Source organism: Pteronotus mesoamericanus, unplaced genomic scaffold (assembly GCF_021234165.1).
Source record: "Pteronotus mesoamericanus isolate MK-2021 breed Mesoamerican mustached bat unplaced genomic scaffold, CSHL_Meso_final contig_65, whole genome shotgun sequence".
NCBI lineage: Eukaryota > Metazoa > Chordata > Mammalia > Chiroptera > Mormoopidae > Pteronotus > Pteronotus mesoamericanus.
The window spans coordinates 8,121,810-8,128,546 of record NW_026555228.1 but is presented as its reverse complement, the minus strand read 5'-3'; the positions used below and the strand labels follow the sequence as shown (position 1 = coordinate 8,128,546).

The 6,737-nt window shown below is 39.9% G+C and overlaps 1 pseudogene; it reads right to left on the bottom strand.

Annotated features, from left to right (window-relative positions):
• Positions 1–3,620: 3,620 nt before the first annotated feature.
• Positions 3,621–4,838, bottom strand: LOC129076976 (protein Mdm4-like; annotated as a pseudogene).
• Positions 4,839–6,737: the final 1,899 nt, after the last annotated feature.

The following is a 6,737-nucleotide window of genomic DNA, read 5'->3' as shown; positions in this document are numbered from 1 at the left end:
TCTCTCCCTCTTTTTCTCCATCCTTTCCCCTCTCTTTAAACGTAAATTCATAAAATCTTAAAAAAACAAAACAAAACAAAACACCCTGGATTCAGCCATACCTGAAGAAACAACCCTGGGCTTTTCGTGTCCTCAGCCAATGAATTCCCTTAATAGTTTTTTTTTTTTTTTTTTTGGTCACCTGCAACTAACCATATGCTGATGACTCCCAAATTCACATCTGTGGCCAAAGCTACTCTCCTGAACAAGAGAGTCATAGAAATAAGTTGCAATTAAACAGTCCCCACACAGATGTCCAACAAAGATATCTCAAATACAGAATGTTATTTGCCCAACATGGCAATCCTAATCACACTATAAATTTATATTTACTTGTTAATGTTTTTTAATTCTCCACCAGAATATGAACTCTATAGGGACAGGAATTTTGCTTATTTATTCATTGTATCTCCAGCACCTAGAGGAACACACATAGTAGGTGTTCAATAAATGTTTGTTGAATGAATAACAAGCTAACAAATGAATAAAACAAAGGAATTTTCCTTGACTCCTTTTACAATATCATCTATCATATTGAATCAGCCCTGTAGATTTTGACTTATGAATAGCTCAGATCTCATGTTTGATCCCATCAGTGCATGCATCCCACTGCTTGTTACTTCAAGCTCAAATTGCTTCTTGCCTGGACAATGGCAAAACTCTTCCAACTCCTCCTTTCTTCCAGTCCCCCTCCATATAATCACCAGGTCTCTTCTAAATTAAAAATCAGATTCTAATCCACATCTGCTTAAAATACATCAGTGGTGCTACTGAAATTTTTGGCTCAAATCCTTGCTCCTGCCTCCTTCTCCAGTTTCATCTCCTGGCTCCTTCTCCGTGCTGCTATTGCCTGAGGAAGAGGAAATCACTTGGGATCTCCAAAATTCATCAACACATTTTCTGCCTCTGCATCTCTGCATATGCCATCGTCTCTTTCCATGCTCTGCTTTTCACCTTCTTGATTTTCTGCAAATCTCTGTCCTTCAGAGGGCCTTCTGGTATCTGTCTCTCCATTCTGATTTAGGAGTCCCTTCTCTATGTTCATAAAGCTCCATGTATACCCATTTGTCTACCAAGGCATTTACATTGCACAGACTATTTTAGTGCTAACTAGTATCTATATTTTACTTTACTCTTGGATATGCAGCTGGACTACATTTCCCAACCTCCTTTGCAGTTAGGGATGGCCATGTGACTTGAGTCCTGCCCAATGGAATATGGATGGAAGTGATTGCACCACTTCCAGGTCTGACTCATTAAAACCTTTCATATACAGCCCTCCCTCTCTTTCACCTCCTGTGAGTAGAGAAGATCAAAGACCTACAAGAAGCAGGTGCTATGAGGTAGATGAAACCACTGAACAGTTGTGCAACTTGGGCTACCATGGGGTTCAAAACTGGGAAAAAGGGAATTCCCTCCACCCGCAGGAAATTTACCACAACATTGTTTTCATCAAATTTTGTCTTCTCTCCTCAATCTGCCTGCTAGGATTTCCTTTTCAGAGTTATGTCAGTTGTCATTGTTGTTTTATAACTTGTGTACTGTTTGTAGTTGTAACCAGTGGGGCAGATAGGATGTAGAGGGCTTATCCATCTTGGCTAGCACCCCCTCTATCATCTCGTTTTTGTATCCAAATCCCTGTCTGAATACCTGGTCGATAGTAGGACCTTAACAATGGTTTGCTAAGTGTACTAATGAATTATCCAGATTCATAAAATCAGCTATGGCATGCTCTTACCAGAACAGCATTTTTTGTTCTCAGTTTTACAATTTATATAAGTGTGAAAATGTTTGAAATGGTTCTCATGAGTATTGCAGATGTGATTAAGGATAGAAAGTACTGTAGATCCTCCAAAGGAAGGTTATAATATGTGTTACTACTTAACTTTTTTGATGGGAAAAGAATGAGTGGTGATAATTTTACATAAAGATCTTCAAATTAATGAAGGATGGAAATTTGTGGATCACTATGGGTATTTGTAGAGACCTTCTACATGCAATGTTTAATGAGGATTAAATTCTTAAGAATTAGCTCCTGTTTTAAAAAATAGTAATAAAGTCTCAATGATGACAACTTGCCATTTAACAAAGTACTTTTACTCTTCTTACCTAATATTTTCCTCACAATGTCCTGGTGAAGTAGGTGTTAGTCAGACTTGACAGAGTCTATGGAAGCTCAGAAATTTGAGGAATCTGTTCCTGATCACCTGATAGTGACAGAATTGAATCTTCTACCCAGGTCTTCTGGTTCCAGTTCCTGTTGCTTTGTCATTATATCTCAGTCTAGCTGAGGAATAGACATCCCATCCACAAACAGTTATCCCATGGTTCAAGGCAGGTTATGACAAGTGCCAACTGAATAGTCAAATATAGCAGGGAGTACATTTCCCCACGTGTCCTCCCTAACTCTTATTGGGGAAGGCAGCATTCTAGAAAGGACATCATTGGTCCAGTTGGCTCACTCTGAGCACCAAACTCATGGTTGCAAATGTTGATGAAGTTATTTCATTCAGGACATAATAAAGAGCACAGAAAAGACTGAGAGAATGCCTGGGCCCAAACTGTGAGAACTAGACATTTTAAATTAAAATCCTATATATAGAAAACTACAAATAATATACAAGGTAGTTCCAACATTCACTTCCAGTCAGTCCTCATCAAGGAACTTTGGAAAACTTTAGCTAATCATTTTTTTTGCACTTAATTAAGTGCATTTAAAAAATTTAGACATCAAATAAAAGATGTGCCCAAAGAAAACCAAGCTAGGGTAATAGTTGGGAAATGGAGAATTGCCTGGAAAGGGGCAGGAGGGACTATTCTGGAGTGATGGAAATGTTCTATAGCTTGTTTTGGGAAATGGGTACATACTCAACTATCTATAACTCATAGGAAAGGAAACCTAAGATCAGTATATTTTATTTTACATTAATGATACCTCAGTTTTTAAAATTTGGAAGAGTATTCAGTTCCTCAAGATTTTTTTAGGAGTATGTTAGCAGAAATGTTTGATAACTATTGTTCTAGGCATACATGTGGGGGGACTCTCTTTTTTGAGATTCTTACTTTTGCCTTTGGTTTCTAGAACCATGCATTTTGACTGCAAGGTGAAGTCATTCACAACATGTCCTTTTAGTTATATTTTTTAATTATTAGCTTTAATGTTTTTCTCATAGCCACCTTGGATTTTTATGCCTAAGAACATTCTCTAACAGAATAGAAGAGAAAGGTGGGGAATGAAATTAACTAGGAAAAGGTTAGTCTTCAGATAATTTGGTGAGTGGATGTATTTTCCTGTTTGTCTTTGTAACTGCTCCTCCAAGAACTTCTTTTTTAGATGAATAATGTAATGATTAAAGTAGCTTTTCATGCAAATGGAGTCCCCAAATTGATAATCTACTTTTAAAGAATTGCTTGTGAATTGCACATAAATTTAGAAGGGAAGCTGCCCTGGCACACAAACATTTGCATGAATCAATGAAGGGATGCAGTGCAGGGGTTCACACTGAGTGGAGAGCTCAGCACTGACAATTTTCTCCCTGACCTGGCTCTAGTCATCATTTCTCTGCAACTCGCCGATTCAGCTAGGCCATAAAAACCTTAATAACCAGCTGAATCTTCTTGCAAAGAGGGCATGAAGCCCCAGCCTTCTTTAATCTTCTGATGCAGTGGAAACAAGTGACAGAGTGGCCTGTTCTTCCATGAATAATACTCCCATCTCATGGTGTTTTCTCACATATGCTCCATGGCTGCAAGAGATTCCGTCAGTACTCCATATTTTCTCTATCTGGTGGTCTCTGCTCCAGGCTATCATATTATTTCCCCATGCTTGAGATGCTCTCAGAATTGTGAGGGAAATCCAACACTTCCACTGAGCTGCAGGGATCAAGAAGTTTGGGTTTTTCTTCCTTTCCTTATAGATCTTTGGCTCTAATCACTAGAGCTGAAATGGTTCTTTGGCAATAAGGGACATCAATTCCTTCATTTTCCTTCTTTACAAGTGTGGCAGTGGTAACAGGAAAAAAGAGATAATGGGTTCACTTACAATACTAACCTTTCCTCAGGGCACATCAACAGAAACGTCTCTTGTTTGGAGAGTTCAGTTTCTTGCACTCAGTTACACAACCACATCCTCAGAAGCAACTTCTCCATCAGTGTCATTGCTTAAGAATATAGAGTCCTCAAGGTCATGTTTTTCCACCTCAATCACCTTTTTGTCACTTTAATTCCCTATTTTTTCACTTGTTTGATCAGTATTTGAAGATTCTACTTTTATTCCAGCACCTAAGTGCTCAAATACTGACTCATTCAAAACCCACACTTCATCCTGAGTGTCTGAAGAAATGGCAGATCCTACCTCCTCTTCTACTATTTCTGCACTTATGTGGTAAAGTAATACTACCTTCTTTGGTTCTTTTCCTGGTGTTGGACTTTCCTGGGCATGTTGCTTCAGAGTATCCATACTGTGACCCCAGAGTGGTGGTGAGAGGATTCCTTCTTAGAGTATCATAGAGGGGGCTTGGATCTTTCATGAAGAAGCTGAATTCCAAGTAGTTCCCCTCAAAGATCTCCATACAGTGTACCATAAGCTACCTCATCATTATTTACTGGCTTAGATAATGGCATGACTACTTGAATGGTGAACATTTCATCTTTGCACCTGTCACCTGCACAATCTCAAAAAGTGGCAGTATTATTGTATCTGTTGTACACATAAAATCAATCTGACTGATTTGGTCTGGGTAGAACCTGCAGGTACTATCATATGTTGAACACTTGGTAGAATTGGAAAATGATGTCATTTTGTCACTGAAGAGCTTGTAGTCTGTTGACCAAATTTACAGCTACTCTATGTACTACTCAGCAGAATCTGGAGAGTGCTAGCTATGGGTCCTATCAACTCAGCAACATTTTGACACTGTGAGTAGCTGAGCATTTTTTATGAGACACTTTCTGCCATGAAACAATCTCTGTGCTCCTCTGTCCTGGGTTGAATAGTGACCCCTACTCTAAATATACGTCCACCTGGAAACTTAGAATGTGATCTTATTTGAAAATAGGGCCTTTGCAGATATAATTACTTAAAACATAGCCATACTGGGTTAGGGTGAATCCTAATGCAATGACTGGTGTCCTTGTAAATAGAGGAAAACACACGGAGAGACACATGAAGAAGAAGCCATGTGATGATGGAGGCAGAGATTGGGGTGATGCATATACAAGCCACAGAACATCACACTTTTCTGTCTACTGCCAGAAGCAAGGAAGAGGCCTCTCTTTATAGGGACAATGTGATTTCAGGCGTCTGGCTTCCAGAACTGTGAAAGAATAAATTTTTGTTGTTTTAAGCCACCCAGCTTGTAGTACCTTTTTTTGTGGAAACCATGGGAAACTCATACATTTTCTTTCATTGTTCACATTATGCATTGTTTACAAATTCTTTTCAAAGTCTCACACCAGTGAAAAGAAGCTTAGTGTTGTGGTTCAGTGGAGTGATTCTAATGCCAGATTAGTTGGGTTTCAATCTTGACACTACCACTTATTAGCTGTGTGAGCTTGAGCAATGTACCCCACTGCTCTGTGCCTTAGTTTTCCTGACCTGTGAATTGGGAATTAAATGAATTAATAGTGTTAAAGGCTTAGGAAATGTTACTATGTATTTGTGATATGAAAAAAAAGTCTGTTGGTTTGTAATGGCCATATGGAAATGGAAATTATTTTGTAGAGGAAGAATTAGGACATGAGCTTGGCCTTCAAAAGTTGTGTAAAGCCAGTCGAAGCCCACCTAGGTGGGAGAAACAGTTCGAGCAAAGGCTTGCTGGGGCTATGAGGGAAGGATGTGGCAAGACTCAATTAGAGCAGGACTTACTGCCCTGTTCTTCTCGACAGTCAGCAGTGAAACTTTTAATGTTCACATACACATAGGGTCAATGAGGCTGCTTACAGCTGGACCCTGGAGGCCACCATCCAAGTTCCTAAGGACCCAGGGAAAACAGTACCTTGGTACACCTGGAACCCATTCCCAATACCTGTGGGCAGTTCAGGATTTGAGCAGCACTTCTCAAATGTGCATATGCATTAAAATGCAAATTTTGACTCAGTAGGTCTAGGGTAGGACCCTAAAGTCTGCATTTCTAATTAGCAGAGTGTGCAGAGGCTTCTGGTCTAAGGACAATACTCAGCTTAAAATCCTTACTACTCTAACTGTGTTGCATGAACCAGCAACATTACTATCCCTGGAAGCTAATTAGAAATGTTGAATCTCTCTGATTCCCCCATTCCACCCCAAACCGCCTGAATCAGAACCTGCATTTTAATCAGGTCCTCAGCTGACTGACATACACACTGGCATTAGAGAGCCCTGGATATGGGGACTTGGGGTAGCCCAGCTTGCTGGAGGGGAGGATCTAGTGGCCTCTGTTCTCAGACCGAGATACACAATAGATCCTTGTGGGTGGCTTTGAAAAATCTTGTCCAGGTTAAAGCGACTCATCCAAATAAAAATCTCTGCCAGTGGGGCCCTGGGGAATCAGTATTACTTCTAAACTCCTGGGTGATTTTAATGTGCACTCAGGGTTGAGAACCATGGAGCTAGGGAAAAACTCCAAACAGAGATGGAGAGGCCATCTGGAGTTCTTGGCAGGGTTCGGGCCCTTTTTTCCACAACGCAATGCAACACAGCACAACACAACACAACACAA